The sequence below is a fragment of the Oryctolagus cuniculus genome, chromosome 6 (assembly GCF_964237555.1).
Source record: "Oryctolagus cuniculus chromosome 6, mOryCun1.1, whole genome shotgun sequence".
NCBI lineage: Eukaryota > Metazoa > Chordata > Mammalia > Lagomorpha > Leporidae > Oryctolagus > Oryctolagus cuniculus.
The window spans coordinates 103,953,128-103,970,108 of NC_091437.1; the positions used below are offsets into that span (position 1 = coordinate 103,953,128).

The 16,981-nt window shown below is 37.0% G+C and overlaps 1 long non-coding RNA gene across 1 annotated transcript in view; it reads right to left on the reverse strand.

The window, feature by feature from the left end:
- Positions 1-4,233: 4,233 nt before the first annotated feature.
- Positions 4,234-16,981, reverse strand: part of LOC138849930 (uncharacterized) — a 132,799-nt gene continuing 120,051 nt past the window's right edge. The window contains exons 5-6 of the long non-coding RNA XR_011389146.1: positions 10,966-11,027; positions 4,234-4,621 (exon numbers count right to left, since the gene is read on the reverse strand). This is a non-coding gene — a long non-coding RNA (uncharacterized lncRNA). The remainder of the gene's footprint in view (positions 4,622-10,965; positions 11,028-16,981) is intronic.

Consider the following 16,981-nt stretch of genomic DNA (forward strand, 5'->3'; position numbering starts at 1 on the left):
TACACAGCAGACTTCATAGAATGGCAAATGCTCTAAACAGCACTCTGGCCTCAGAATCACCCCTTAAGGCATTTGGATCTGGCTAAAAAGCCCATGAGAGTTTTGCAGGCATGGAAAGCTAAGACACTGTGGCCAAAAAAAAAAAAAAAAAAAAATGACCTAATGAAAGATCTCTGTGAGTGGGATCCCAGCGGAAAGAACGGGCCATCAAAGAAGGCAGTACCTTTCTCTGAAAAAGGAGAGACCTTCCACTTGAATGTGGCCTTGTCTAAATAAGATCACAGTTGGTGAACTCCAGAAGCTCCCATAGCCTTGGCAGCTCATGACAAGAGCCTCGGGTGATTACTGACATCATAAATAAGAGTGTAATTGTTAAATCAACAATGAGAGTCACTGTACACCTGCTCCCCATGTAGGACCTCTGTCCTTAATGTGTTGTACTATGCGAATTAACAGTAAAACTACTACTCAAACAATACTCTATACTCTGTGTGTCTTTGTGGGTGCAGTCTGTTGAAATCTTTACTTAGTATATACTAAGTTGATCTTCTGTATATAAAGATAATTGAAAATGAATTGTGATGAAGAATGGGATGGGAAAGGGAGTGGGAGATCGGATGGTTGCGGTTGGGAGGAGGTTATGGGGGGGAAAGCTGCTATAATTGAAAAGTTGTACTTTGGAAATTTATATTTATTAAATAAAAGTTGAAAAAAAAAGAAAAGATTTTGACTAAATAATGAAATAAAAAATTATTGTAGAGGCTATGTCTGCCAATAAGTAAGCTGCTGCCACATTTCCTCAGAGTTGAAGAAATTGATTAAGAACAAGAGGGGTCTGCACTGTGGCACAGTGGGTTAACACCCTGGCCTGAAGCGCCGGCATCCCATATAGGTGCCGGTTTGAGACCTGGCTGTTCCATTCCAATCCAGCTCTCTGCTATGTCCTGGAAAAGCTGTAGAAGATGGTCCAAGTCCCTGGGACCCTACACCAGTGTGGGAGACCTGGAAGAAGCTCCTGGATCCTGGCTTCGGATCAGCACAGTTCCGGCCTTTGCGGCCATCTGGTGAGTGTATCATTGGATGGAAGACCTCTCTCTCTCTCTCTCTCTCTCTCTCTCTCTCTGTCTTTCTCTCTGCCTCACCTCTCTCTGCGTAACTCTGACTTTCAAATGAATAAATAAATATTTTTTAAAAATTGAAAAAAGAGCAAAAGATACAATTAAAAGTAAGTCTTCAGTTGATACAATCTGGGGTCTTTCAGAAGAAGATGCCAACTGAACCCACATTTGTAAAAATGTAAAGGAGGCACTAGGGTATAAAACACAGGACAGATCGACTTACATACTATGTGACAATGATGAAAGGCATATCATATAGCCAGGAATGGCATACAAAGCAAAGAATATAGAAAGATCACATCACGTAATTTTTTTATTATATATCACCTTAATTTTTCTATTTTATTATTGGTTATTATTGTTAATTATTTTACTTTGTTTAATTTTTAAATTAACCTTTAGCATAGGTATGTAGTATTGGAGGAAAAACAGTCTATTAGCCAGGAATTTTCTTTTGTTTTTCCAGGAAAGTCTCTAGATCACCAGCACTTTTGAAAAATAACTTCTCTCAAAACAAAATGTTAGACTGGTGGTTTTTTATTTCACTACTTTAAACATGTCACTCCATTATTTCTGTGTATGATATCTGAATAAATGTCTAATGTAATTCTTATTCTTTACATTCAGTAGATAAATTTTCTCCTCTGGTTTCATTCAAAGCTTTCTCTTTAATGTTATGTAGCTTGAATGTGTTATGCTTAGGCTTAAATATTTTGGAATTTATTCTACTTGCTGTCCTCTGACTTCCCTGGATCCATGTTTTGGTGATTATAATCAAATGGAAAAATTCTCAGTCATTATTACTTCCAACATTTCTTCTATCCCTTTCTATTTTTTTTTCCTTTCTAGTGTTTCCATTACATACACTTGCGTGTTATACCTTTTGTAACTTTCCCACTGTTTTTGGACATTCTAGTTTGTCTCTTTCAATATTTTCTCCTTTGCATTTAAATTTTGAATGTTTCTATTTATATTTCTTCAAACTCAGTGATTCTTTCCATGATGGTATCCAATTTATTGATTAACTCATCAAAGGGATACTTCATTTTCATTACAAATTTTTATTTCAAACATTTCCTCTTGATTCTTATAGTTTTCATCTATATGCTTATACTATGTATCTGCTATTATATGTTGTTCACTTTTTCTACTAGCACTCTTAGCATATTAATCATAGTTGTATTAAATCCCCAGTCTAATATTTCCAAGATCTCTGACATATGTAAGTCTGGTTCTGATGCTTGCTCTGTCTCATCCCCTATATTTTTGTTCTTTAGTATATTCTGTAATTTTTAATATAAATCTGGTCATGATATGCTATGCAAAAGGATCTGAGGTGAATAGGCTCTTAACTTCAGGTTTTATGTATAGCTACAGCAACGTAGGTTGAACCTCCTGTTTGTTGAGTAAGTGGATGTCAGAGGCTAAAATATTTCCTGGTATCTTTTGCTGCTGTTGTTATTTCTGTAGTCATCTCTGTAATTTTTTGTTTCCCTAGAGGCTGCTTCTTAAATAAAGTCTGAGACATTCAGAGATTTCACTTGTATCCCTCAGTAATTATATAGGAACCTCACTGATGTGGTGTGAGGTGTAGAAAAAGTGAAGAGGTCTATGAATATCCATGTTTATGCCTGGGATGCCAATTTCACTGGTGCATCTCATTTTTGCACCCTCCTCTTTGGTTGAGACAGAAATATTGTCCTATTTTATTATGCATTACTCTTACCCCTTCCTTTAACACTGTTTTAATCATTTCCTATAATTATTTTAGAGCTGGTATCCTTTAGTTCCTCCAAAAATATTGTCAGGCTCTTTTCTGAAGGGAGAGGAGAACATCCACTTTGCTTATGGCCGTGTCTAAATACTGATGGAGTCTATGGTCACAAAAGGCTTCCATAGCCCTGGCAGCTCACAACAAGAGCCTCGGATGATCACTGACATCATAAAAAAAAGTATTAATTATTAAAGGAACAATAGTAATCACTGTGCACTTGCTCCCCAGGTAGGACTTCCATCCCTATTGAATTGCAATATGAGAATTGACTGCAAATTCTCTCCCCAAACTGTACTCTATATGTTGTGTGTGGGCGTAGGAGCAAATTGTTGAAATCTATGATTAGCATAGAGTTGGTCCTCTATATGTAAAGTCGTACTAAAAATGATCCATAATGAAGAAGGAGATGGGAGAGGCAATGGGAAGTGGGATGGGAATGGGGTGGGGGTCATGGGGGAAAGAACCACTGTATTCCTAAAGTTGTATCTATGTAAAAATGCATTCATTAATTTAAAAAATATATTGTCAGGGTACTTGCTTTTATTAACTACACTTTCCCCTGTGCCTGTCACACTTTATTTTTTTGTAATATTTCTTATAATTTATGTTAAAACTCTAAGTTTTCAAAAAGTTATGTGTCAAAATATGAAATCAGAATCATTGCTCTACCAACTTTTGTCACTGCTATTGTTTGCTTAGTGACTATCAGGCACTAATTCTAGAGTCTGTATTATTTTCTTCTGCAGCCACTGGAGTCATTTCTCACTTTAGTGTAAAGTTTAGCTTGTGATTAGACACATCATTCTCAAACTCGTTAAGTGAGTGAGCCTCCTGGATTATTTAAGGGTCTGCGTGGTATATTGGGGGTATTTCTTTAACACGCAGCAGACTTTTCTATCTTTGCCTTAGCATTCACTTTCTCCTTCTACAAAACCTCAAGTTCAGCTAAAATGAGAGGTTAGGGCCCTCTGGGATCTTTTCTAGGAGTAAAGGCTTGCTATACACATTCCTACGCATGCATCTGGATTTCTAGTTCTCCAGAAGTGTGTTGGATATTTCCAAAGCCCCTACTGACATCATATTTTTCCAATTTTTCCCTTTAGGTTTTGGCGAGCCCCTTATTAGTTGAAACTGTTTTCTGCATCAGATAAACTGATGTTAAACAATTGTCACTGATGGTTTTTGAAAACTACCCTGTGCAGAGACCCATTAATACACAGTAAGATTTCTATCAGATCAATTAAAGATAATCCTGATCATAGAGTTTTTCAGAGAACAACAGAAGTGACAATTTAATGTGCAGGAGAATTTATGGTACCTCTATGCTTTTTGTTTCTTCCCGTGGTTGCTACACTTTCTGTTTTCATGGCTATAGTCATTGTAAAGCTGTTGGATTTGAAAACTAACCGGGAGCTGGATAAACTAATGTTGAGTTTCTGGGAAAATTAACATTGTTATCAGGTTTCAAATATTGGGGTGGGTGTTTAGCCTAGCAGTTAAGATCCCATTTAGGATGCCTGAAGTCCATACTGGAGTACTTAATTTCAAATCCTAGCTCTTCTAATTTCTGCTTCCTTTTGATGTACACCATGGTGGGCAGCAAGTAATGGCACAAATATTTGAGTCACCTGAGAGGCTCAGATTGCATTCTCAGTTCTTGGGTTCAGCCTGGCTCTCCACAGCTTTTGAAGGCATCTGGGGAGTGGACCAGCAGATGGGAGGTCTCTGTCTTCCAAATAAATAAATAAATAGGAGTAAGTATTTTTCTTGAATAATTCTGTGGATTATTGAAAGAATTTTGTTAATTTGTAGAGTTCTGAAAATGTTTATTTTGACTTTTTAAAAAGTATTTATTTATAGCACTCTGGCCTCAGAATCAGCCCTAAAGTCATTCGGATCTGGCTGAAAAGCCCATGAGAGTATTTCAGGCATGGAAAGCCAAGACACTCTGGCAAAAGATCTCTGTGAGTGAGATCCCAGTGGAAAGAACAGGTCATCAAAGAAGGAGGTACCTTTCTCTGAAGGGAGGAGAGAACCTCCACTTTGACTATGACCTTGACCTTGTCTAAACAAGATAAGAGTCGGAGAACTCAGAGGGCTTCCATAGCCTTGGAAACTCATGACTGGAGCATAGGGAGATTACTGATGCCATAGATAGGAGTGTCAATTGGTAAAGTCAACAACAGGAGTCACTGTGCACTTACTCCTCATGTAGGATCTCTGTCCTTAATGTGCTGTGCATTGAGATTTAATGCTATAACGAGTACTCAAACAATATATTTCACTTTGTGTTTCTATGGGGGTGCAAACTGTTGAAATCTTTACTTAATGCATACTAAACTGATCTTCTGTAAAAAAAAAAAAAAAAAGAAATTATCAATTTCCAACTAGACTCTCACTGGGATTAAACATGACAATAGGTCTGATCTGATTTCATCATCATTTAAAAAAATCATCTATTATTTTTCACTTTATGTTTCTGTGTGGGAGCAAACTGTTGAAATCCTTACTTAATGTATACTAAGCTGATCTTCTGTATATTAAGATAATCGAAAATGAATCTTGATGTGAATGGAAGGGGAGAGGGAGTGGGAAAGGGGAGGGTTGTGGGTGGGAGGGACGGTATGGGGGGGAAGCCATTGTAATCCATAAGTCGTACTTTGGAAATTTATATTCATTAAATAAAAGTTAAAAAAAAGAAAAAAAAAGTATTTATTTATTTACTTTGGAGGCAGAGTCACAGAGAGAGAGAGGGAACGACAAAGAGAGGGGTCTTCAATCTGCTCATTTACTTCCCAAATGGCTGCAATGGCCAGAGCTGGGCCAATCAGAAACCAGAGGCCAGGAGCTTCTTCTGGGTCTCCCTCACAGGTGCCGAGGCGCAAGCACATGGCTCATCTTCCACAGCTTTCCCAGGCCATTAGAAGAGAGCTGGATCAGAAGAGGAGCAGGTGGGACATGAATGGTGCCCACATGAGATGACGGCTCCGCAGATGGAGACAGCCCACTATGCCACTGAGAAGGCCCTATTTTGACCTTTCTTCCCCAGTCTTTTGTTAATTCTGTGGAGGAACAGATTTTTTGAGGTCTCTACTCGGCTATTCCACAAGTCAAGGGTCTTCTGCTTTATTTTTTTCATGGTTGCTGTGAGAGCCCTTCTTTCAAGTTCGCAGCTGAAATGAAACTATAACTGACGATTGTCTAATTGTTGATTGTCTAATTCCACTTAGAATTAATAAGAAAAAGGGGATCACATTGTGGCATAGCAGGTTAAGCTGCTGCCTGCTATACTTGCATCCCTTATTGGCACTGGTTTGTGTCCCGGCTGCTCCACTTCCTATCCAGCTCCCTACTAATGGCCTGGGAAAAGCAAAGGAAGCTGGCCCAAGTGCTTTGGCCCCTGACACCCATGTGTGGCAGACCCAGAAAAAGATCTTAGGTCTTGACTTCTGCCTGACCCAACCTTTGCCATTGTAGTCATCTGTGGGGTATACCAGAGGTTGGAAGTTCTCTCTCTCTTTCTCTCTCTGTGTAGCTCTGACTTTCAAATAAATAAATAAATATTTTAAAAAAATAATTTATAAGAATGAGAGTTTTGTCTTCTCTTTCATCTTTTAGGAATTGTAAAGGTTCTGAGATTTTATGCTTACAGTTACAAGATAAAAAGATAACATGCTGCAGTTCATGGATGCTGGTAGAAGACACAAAATCTTGGCTCAGAGACATGTTATTATTTACTGTACAGCAAGAGGCATAAATTCATCTTCACATAAATTCCCCTTCACCCTCAAGTCCCATAGGACAGTGCAGTGAGGCATAGGTGGATGCCACATACATTGCAAGTTTGCATTACAGATTAGAATCCCAAGATTAAGAACTCATATTCTGGGCCACTATTGTGGCAGAGCATTAATCTGCCACTTGTGATGCCAACATTCATATCAGATTATTCATATTCATATTAGAGTCATGGCATCACTGCTTCTGATCCAGCTTCCTGTCAATGCTCCTGGGAAGGCAGGAGAAAATAGTCCAAGTACTAGGGGCTCTGCTACCCATGTGGGAGATCAGGGCGAAGTTCTTGGCACTTGGTTATGGCCTGGCCCAAATCTGGCTGTTGCAACTATTTGGGGAATGAACCAGCATATAGAAGATCTCCATCTCTGTCTCCCTTTCTCTCACTCGCTCTCTCTTCTCTCACTTTTTTATTCTCCCTTTCAAATAATTAATTTTTTTAAAAAGAATTCAGATCTATACAATGGGTTACAAAAAAACCTATACTTTTCCCTGCATGCGACTATTAGTTTTATTATACAGTGAACATTCCTTTTGTCTGAAGGGAGACACTATAACCTCCAAAGATATTCATTATACAAACATGTTTGAAAAGATAGTCTGGAACAAAATCTATCAGTATCTCTGCTTGCAAGAGAGTGAAAACACAAGAGATCCATGGAGAATTCTATTCTAAAAAAATCATCTTGATATGGGATAAACCAGATAGCAAGACTAGGGTGTAGCTGGAAGCCACACCTCAAAGTCTTATCTACACACCTGCCAATCAGATGATCTCTTCCCCAGGATGAACTTCCTCTTACCCAGAACCTGGGGCAGTGCTGTGTAAACACTTCTCTTTCTAAGAAGCTTGGTAAACAGAAGTGCCCCACCTCTCTCTCTCTCTCTCTCTCTCTCTCTGTGGACCCAGAGCAAGCAGGGTATGAAAATTTCTCTTTTCATTTCCTGTCCCATTCTTCCTGAACAATGCCCATGTGTGAGTGTGTGTTTTCCTCATTTTGTAAATAAACTTTATCATTTTGTACATTGTGTTTGTGCCTGTACGGAGAATGTTTTTCTAAGAGGCTAGAGCCTGAAATAGGAATTTAAGCCCAACCTAAATCAAAATCTCAGGCTTAAAATAGACATTCAATAAACATCTGTTAAATGATACCTTCAGAAATTTCTATTTTTATCAACACATTCTATCTTTACAAGTAAGGGATTTTTAATATTTTTTTTTAATTCATATTTATTTGAAAGACAGAAACAGGCAGAGAAACATATTCCATCCACTGATTCACTCCCCCAAATGCCTGCATGAGTCAGGACTGTCCAGGTCACAGCCAGAGGCCCAAAAATCAATATTAGTCTCTCACATGGAGGCAGAGACCCATGTCCTTAGGCCATCACCTGTTGCCTCCCAGGGTACACACTAGGAGCACTTAGATATGGTGTGTGTGAGTCCCAAGCAGATTCTTAGCCACAACATCAAATGCCTGTCTTGGAATTTTTTTAATGAAATCTTGGATATGAAGGGAAATCTTAACAAGAACAAAACAATATAAAGTTTTGTAGAGATTTGCTACTGCAGAGTATCAAATGGAAGTTGTAAAACTGTATTGATTTTCTCATTTCTAAGTGGGAATTATAAATTTACCTAATGACTTTTCAAAGAAGCTCAGTCTTCTTTGTGCTTTTTATTTTTTTTAACCACTTTGTAAAAAATAAGTACTGCTATGTTTAATCAAGGCAAGAATGTTTAGTTGAGCCTTGCAACTAAGGTTTTACGCACCTGTGTTTTGCAATTCCGACGTTCCTAGACATATAGCGAATTAAGGAAGTCTGAAATTCTACTTCTTTGTAGGGAAATGGACAAATATCCAGTTTACTTTTGCCGCTGTCTCTCCCCCTTACCCCTATTCCTTCAAGACAAAAACACTAGTATTCAAAACGAAATGTTAGCCTTTGGGATAGAAGTAGACAGAGTGGAACTTTAGGCTTGCCTTTTGCTAAACCCTTCAGATCAAAATTCACTGGACAAAAGTGGTCCATCAGCTAGTCCAGTCATGTTCATTGTTATTCCAACCTGGGACGTTGAGCCAAACTCCTAAGTATAAAGTATTCTTTAGCTTTGCTTTTGTCCTTTGAAAGGCAGAGTTCATTAAAATAGGACTTATTTTGAGGGTATTATATTTATAAACATAGGTTGACAACACAATTCTGTGTAGACCTAGCAAATGGCAGCTTTTTAAAAAAAAAAAAGAAGAAGAATGATAACAGAAAAGATAGATTCCCTGTCTTGCAATCAGTCATTGTATATATTTAGCATCATGGTTTTTTTTTAATGGAGAATGCTATGAGTTATTTGCATAATTTAGCACACACAACACATAAAAGGATTGAGTCTCTGTGTTTACATAATTTTATCTTCCAGAATATTATGCCATTTCCAATTACAAATTATTTTATATATATTATACTGCCTTTCCTTTGTATGCTTAAAATTAATATAATTTCAATTGTTGCTTGTTTTGTCATTGAAATGGATTCACTTTACATTATTCAGAGAAATATACTTACATGATAGATCATTCACATGCTTCTAGTATAGCTAGCTAGTCTGATGTTTAAATTGTCTGATTTCATCTTTATTTTTATTATAAACATTTGAATTTATTTAACTCTTACTGAGGTTTCTTGTTCTCCCTTGTGTATATATTTTCCCTACTAGTAACCTCACAGCTGAGAATATTACTATTATATATTTTCTATATTTTTATATTTCATAAAAACCAATTATTTATTTCCAATAGCCATATTTGTAAATACTTTTAAATTAATTCCTTTTTGCTTAAAAGATATAATGATTACTTTCATTGCTCAAAACATCAAAATAATCACTGTAATATATCACAATATTTTTCATATTTTATAGTTTATTTCTCTTTCCTTGCTCTTTCACTCAAATATAACTATACTTCAAAGTCCTTTAGAAAATCTTTGCCTGCTGGAAATTGTTAATGATGAAACAAGTAATTAAAAAACAAAAAAAAATTCATTATACTTTTTGTAGTCAATTTTGCATAAAATTAAAATATTACAATAAATCTATGCTTGGAAAATCACATTTGCAAGCAGTAGGGATTTTTTCCACAATTCTAAAATTAATTTCTGATTATAATAATCCAATCCTACCAGCATTCACAAATAGCCACAAATAATAGCCACAAGTAACAGATTTATAGAGTCAGATGTGCTGTACTGCAAGTACTTTACATCAATATCTATAAACTTCACAGAGTTTTATATAATTTTCTCCATTTTTCAGATGAATAAATCAAGGCTCAAATTGAAGTACTTGTGATAACCAAGCCAGAAATTAAAGTCCAGCTTTTGAGACTTCCAATTTCTGAAGCACATTCTCTTTCAACAATTATTCTACTAATTTCTGTGTGTTTCAATTTGGGCCAAAGTCAAAATGATACTTGAACAATTCTTTTTTGAAGGCCAAGTTCTTTTTTTTTTGTTTTTTGTATTCTGGGTTTTTTTGTTTGTTTTGTTTTGTTTTGTTTTTTGGTTTAGTATGGAGAGTTTTTCCCTTCTGTTCAACTTCAATTGTCTTTTTCACTTTTAAGAGTTGCCAAAGGTAGCAAAGGTAGAAAGTGCTGAAATGGAGACATTACTTTTAAATTCTCTTCTTACAAAACGTTTATTTGTAGTTTTCAAAGAATTTGGTTGGCAACAGATAACTTGCCTTCTTATTATGCATAAAACGCTGCTTTTTTGTGTGTGTCTGACCTTTTGCATTTCAGCCACGATCAAAATCATGATGATATTGTGGCTCACTCCCAGGACTCTTCCCACCTTAGCCCAAATCACCAAGCACTGCAATTGCTTTTCAAAAAAAAAAAAAAAAAATGTGTTATTGGGTGAGAGATACAGTTTGAATTTTAAGATCAAAAGATGTGCTGGGGAAAAAAGGCAGTCTTTGGTGCGTTTTACTGAACATTCAAACCCTTGGAGTTTTCCGCCACTCACTTTGTGTCTGTCTACGCATTACCTTGTATTTTAAATTTTCTTCCTGGAGCTTTTATAGTTTGTAATCTGTCCCAGGAGCAGGTTTAAATGACAGACCTCATGGAATTTTTTTTTTTTTTTTAAGATCTAAAGAGGAAAGAAGGAATACTTTCCAAAGGAAAAAAGTATTTACTTGGAAAGTGAAATTCTCTAAAGGATATATCCACCATGAGTAGCTCTGCTTTTTACTATCCCTTCAATACCACTGTGTATACTCACCAGGCCATATTAAGTGGTGATGGGAGACTTCGGGAAAAAGCAATGGAGCAGAGCAGGATGATCTTAGGACAGAAAAGAAAAAAGAAGAAACTACATGAAAGCGGTATGGCATGTCTGTTAAGTATTAAAAGAAACCCCAAACCAGTAGACACGATACAGATGTTAACAATGGGGACCTCAGGTGGGTCAGTCCTGGGGCAGCAAGCCCTCTAATAGAAATACTACTCAAAGGGAAAAGAACCCTTTATTTTGAAGCAAAAAGTTTTCCAAAAAAAAAAAGTATTTTCTCCAGAATAAAATAAGAATAAAAAGGTGCAAATCTGATTAAGCCTCTAGATACAATATGAGCCTATAAAGTTTCCTAAAATGTTGAGTTTTCTCTAATTGTCCTCCAAGGTGAATCTAGCATGAGAAAAGCAAGGCAGTTACTCAATTATTTTGTTAAAGATAATAAGAATATAAGAAAACAAAATTTTGTAGAATTCTGAGACTACTTTTAGGTAAGAGATACATAAACTAAATATAAACATGTTTTTTAAGAAGCCATGGCAAATTGCAAATTTTCATGTCACACTTTCCAATCTCAAACATGATTCCAGAGTAAATGTAATGGGTCAAAACCATGGTCTCAGAATTTTAGAATATTGCCACACTTTTGAAGTGATTTCTTTCAGAAAATGCCCAAATGACCTCTTTCTCAAAATAAAAATTCTAAAATGGAAATCTGGAATCTCTGTTAAAAATAGTAACAACACAAAAATGATCCATAAAAAACATGCTAGCAAGGTACATGGTAAAATGAATAAAAATACAAATAAATACAAATAAAAGTAGTGTTTAAAGAAACTTTAAAATCTTTAATTCTGTTTATTTGAAGTCCTCTTTCAATGATAAGATCAGTTTTGCAGATGATTTATCTATGGTTCTTTGAAGATTGCATTTTTATCAATGTGTCCTTCAGTGATTACCATTTGTGATACTATTTCAAAGAGAGGAAACTGTCATGTCTCATGTCTTCATCCGAATGCTCCCCTACTCTCCCAGGCTGGTTTATAAAGGTTAAAAAAGGTATACTCAGAGAGCTGTTTTGTTGCTTTCTGCTTTTTATATCTCCCTAATTTTTTTTTTTTTTTTTTTTTTTTTTTTTTTTTTTTTGACAGGCAGAGTGGACAGTGAGAGAGAGAGAGACAGAGAGAGAAAGGTCTTCCTTTTGCCGTTGGTTCACCCTCCAATGGCCGCCGCTGCAGCCGGCGCACCGCGCTGATCCTGGCAGGAGCCAGGAGCCAGGTGCTTTTCCTGGTCTCCCATGGGGTGCAGGGCCCAAGCACCTGGGCCATCCTCCACTGCACTCCCTGGCCATAGCAGAGAGCTGGCCTGGAAGAGGGGCAACCGGGACAGAATCCGGCGCCCCAACCGGGACTAGAACCCGGTGTGCCGGCGCCGCAAGGTGGAGGATTAGCCTATTGAGCCACGGCGCCGGCTCTATATCTCCCTAATTAATAGCATGGAGTTGTGTTATCACCAGTGTTGACATCTTGTGTTCCAGATGTTGTCTCTTGCTTACAATATTTATTTCTCCTGTTCATGTTCCAACGCACGTGCATGTCTACCTTAGTCAGCTAAAGCTGGCATAACAAAACTCCACAGGCTGGATGGCTTAAATGACAAGTATTAATTTTCCCAGTACAAAGGCTGGAAATGTGAGCCAAAGGTGCCATCAGGGTTAGTTTCTAGTGCAGTTTCTCATCCACATCTCACTGTGTCTTCACAGGGCCTTTCCCCTGAATGTACAGAGTTTTAGAAATCTAGGGACGTTCCTATTCTGTACTAAATACCCATCCTGCTGGATCAAGGGCCTAATTATCTCCCTAAAGATTCTATTTCCAAATACAGTCACCTTAGGGGAACACAATTAATTTCACAAAAATGCCTTAATGTACTATTCTTCACCTTCAGTCTCTTGGTACTATATTTCATTGGTCTACATATTATCCTAAGTTTCATTAATTTAAAAGATTTTTTTTTAAATATAACCTTTTTAAAAAATCATCCCTTCCCACCAGCGCCGCGGCTCACTAGGCTAATCCTCTGCTTGAGGTACCAGCACACCAGGTTCTAGTTCCGGTCGGGGCGCCGGATTCTGTCCTGGTTGCTCCTCTTCCAGTTCAGCTCTCTGCTGTGGCCTGGAAAGGCAGTGGAGGATGGCCCAAGTGCTTGGGCATCTGCACCTGCATGGGAGACCAGGAGGAAGCACCTGGCTCCTGGCTTCGGATAGGTGCAGCGCAGCAGCCATAGCGGTCACTTGGTGGGGGTGAACCAATGGAAAAAGGAAGACCTTTCTCTCTGTCTCTCTCTCACTGTCTAACCCTGCCTGTCCAAAAAAAAAAAAAAAAAAAAAAAGAATCATCCCTTCCCTTGAAATGCCCTCTGTATACCTTAATTGACAATTCTTAAAAATGAATTCAAACTTTCTTCATGTTGTATTGACTTTATTCCCCATTGTAACAGTACACCTGATCCCACAGCCCTACTGAAATGGCTCTTTTGTTGTTAAGTTTGGTCATCAAATTAGATGGTTTCTTTTCCATTGCCATAAGCCTTTTACCTTTTGGAAACAACTGACTCTTACAAATACGACTTTTTAAAAAACTACATTCCAGCATATTTTATGGCTATTTCTGCTAATATACCACCTACTTTTCTAATTATTTTTTATTTGTTTCTGTTTGTACTCCTTAAGTTTTAGTATATTCTTCTCCCTTCTGAATTCTTTGTATACAATTCAATAGGGTATATGTCACTGAAACTGCCTAGCACTTTCTGTGTTCTCCCTCCCTCCCTCCTTCCACCTTCATCTCTTTCTCCCTCTTCTCCACTCCCCTCCTCTGTCTCAGGTTTCACCAGTCTCTTCAAGTTCTCACAGAAGTGTTTTTCTATTTAGCTCAGGAACCTCAATAGAAAACAGTAAGTTACTTCTCTGCTAAGTTCATTACTGATCTTCATCTTGATCCATCTGAATCCATGCCATCCGCAATGTATAGCCTCCAATGTCTCTGGGGCAGGGGACCAGACACATGGAGGAAGGACACAGATTCCTAATGACCTCAGTTTAGAAATTATATACATCAGTTTGCTCATTTTCCCTTACCAGAACTAATCAAAGAACACCAATTTAACTGTAATGGGGATGGTAAATGTAGGTAAGAATGTAGGATATTTCATACGGGCAGATGCTGTAGGTGGCTCTACTTCCTGAAAATATTTCCCAGAGAAAACACCATCAGACTTTTTCCTTTTTGTGTACAAGTAAATCTTTTCTATGTGTTTTGTAAATCATCATTCTCCTCTTGTCAGGATTTTCTATTAATTGTCTTATCTCATCTGTTAAATTTTAAAACTCTTCCTCTATTAGCAGTTTTATTTTGGCATATGAGCATATAAAGTTGACCCTCCCTCCCATCACAAAGTGCTCACATGTGATGCTAGATTACTCTTCAACTACCTTTACTGTATCACTAATTTCAAAGCAGAGCTCATCAAAAACTCATTTTTTTCTCATTGTGAGTATTTTCACATCTTGTGTGTACTGCATAACTCACTGCAACATTGGTATTTTCTTCTTACTTCTCTTCATTACAATAGTACTCACCAATAACCAACTTGGGGCTAAATTTAATGAATATTGCTCGTTAAATGTCCGTTTTCTACACTGTTTGATGATGTTTGTCAAAGTTGACAACCCAAAAATCTCTCATCTTCATGGCAGTGACATCTGAGTCAGCTACTTCTTTCTCCTCCCCCTGTGCATTTAATTCCTCTCTTCCCTTGAGCACTCTGCTTCTGCCCTCTTCTAAGAGGTATAAGCCTCTCTGAAGCTCCCTCTGCCCTTCATATGTCATTTTATCCACTCTGTGATTATAGGCATTACCTGTATCACAAATCTTGACCCCAAGCTCACGTCCTTCTCTACTGAGCCCCTTACATTCCTAACTAACAACCTATTAGAAATCTCTGTCTAAATATCCCATGGACACTTACAACTGATTATATGACTAAATAAGCAATCAATCTTATCTTCAAAAGATACTTCCTTTATTTATCTCATGGATATCACCCATGTATGCATTTTTCCAGGTTGGAGGTTGTGGAATTAATGAGCACTGTGAACTCTAACTTCTTCACAACAAATTCAGTAACAAAATAACATTTAGATTAAATATAAATCATATCAGTTGATATCACTCCCCTTTTTTTTCCAATCCTATTGCCACTGATTGGTTCTGATATACATTTTTCTCTTATTTATGGGAAATAAGTAATTAATTTGCTTAATAGTCTATGAGTTATCTGAAAGCTGTATGTTAGTCTTTCAATGAAATAAACATTGAGTAAGTAGCTATGACACAGATGATAATGCATGAATATACAGTTGTAAGCAAAGAAAATAAGGACATTATTCACAGGGAGTTTACTCTCCATTAGGCAAAAGAAACTAAAAACTCTGCATCTCAGGGGTAACTGTATGTGCCAGACTTTAAAGACATATCTAGTAAGAGAATTTAATTGGAAGTAAGGAGAAACCAGAGATACAAATGAACAAATGCTTATTCTGGAATCTAAATCATGAGAATGTTTTAGTTAAAGAAGATGAAGAATGACAGAGATTAATGGCATAGCCTGGAAAAAACTCATGGGTAAGAAAAGACATTTAAAGAACTGAAGGCTCTCAAACACTGATAAAACTTTATAGAAAGTGATGGTAAGGAGAGAAGAACCAGAGGAGGGTAGAGTATAGACAGAAGCATAGGGTATGAGGGCTTTTTCTGAGTCAGAGAGAAACTATAAAAGGACTCTAAGCAGTTGAATGAAATTCAGGTTCAATGAGAAGAATAAGAGATAACACTAGAGGCAGGGAGAAAGTAAATGGGGCTGTTGTATCTGAGTAAGAAATGTAATGAGTGTGGCAAGGACAAAAAGGAGTGGAAAGCTCTCAAATATAGTTATGACAGTGATTGTTGCAGGTGGAGTTTAAGGAAGGGAGAAAGAGTAAAGAATGACTCTCAGATTGGAGTTAAAGTGATGCTATTAATTAACAGATATATTTGGAAAATGATTGGTTTGGGAAGAAAACTGATGAATTTCACATATATTTTATGATATCTTTGAGATGACTGGGAATATCCAATGAGAAATATTCAGTAGACAATTTATATTTGGATCTAGAGCCCAGAGTAGAAATACCTATATACAAATATAGATTTGGTCATTACCACCATATAGTTAACAGCTCTGGATTTAGAGAAAATAAAGTCTTTTGAAACATCATGAGTGATCTTTGCCTATTTCTGCACTTAATTCACATGTTTATTGTTTATCTGTACACATAGCCTCAAGTATACTCAATTATTTCTCTCTATCTGCCCATTGCTTACATATGATGTCAGCTGTGATGGCAAGTGTACCATCTTATTCATTTTTGCATCACCACAATTTGGCACCATCTATAATATGTTAGACTTATAATAAAAATTATGTTATTGGAAACCTGTGCTCCAAAGTTTTAATCCACCTAAAGAATCTGAATTATAATAAAACTTTTCCCATTATGTGTTCACAGTATCCATGATCCCTCTGCATTCTTGGCAGTGGATAGAATGAATTTTTAAAATCACACTGTGTACTACAACAACTGGTTATTCCGCTCAGTATTCTTATTCCTGGGTGTCTCCTGACACTTGCTGAACCACAGCCTAATGACTAATTTGAACAAGATATTCAGATGATTGTATGCAATAAGCCCAAATTGATCCATGGGACCATCAATGGGAATGATGGACATAAGAGGGCAATCATTCTAGTTTACAACAGTATAGTCTCATCACATCAAAGAAGGAATCTGAGCAGTACTCAGGACCTCCAAAATTTATGATTATCTTTTGCATTTTAAATAGAAAAAAATGTGAAGTTAAAACTTGCTGAGATAAAAATGGATCACACATTTTCATCAGATAGGGAA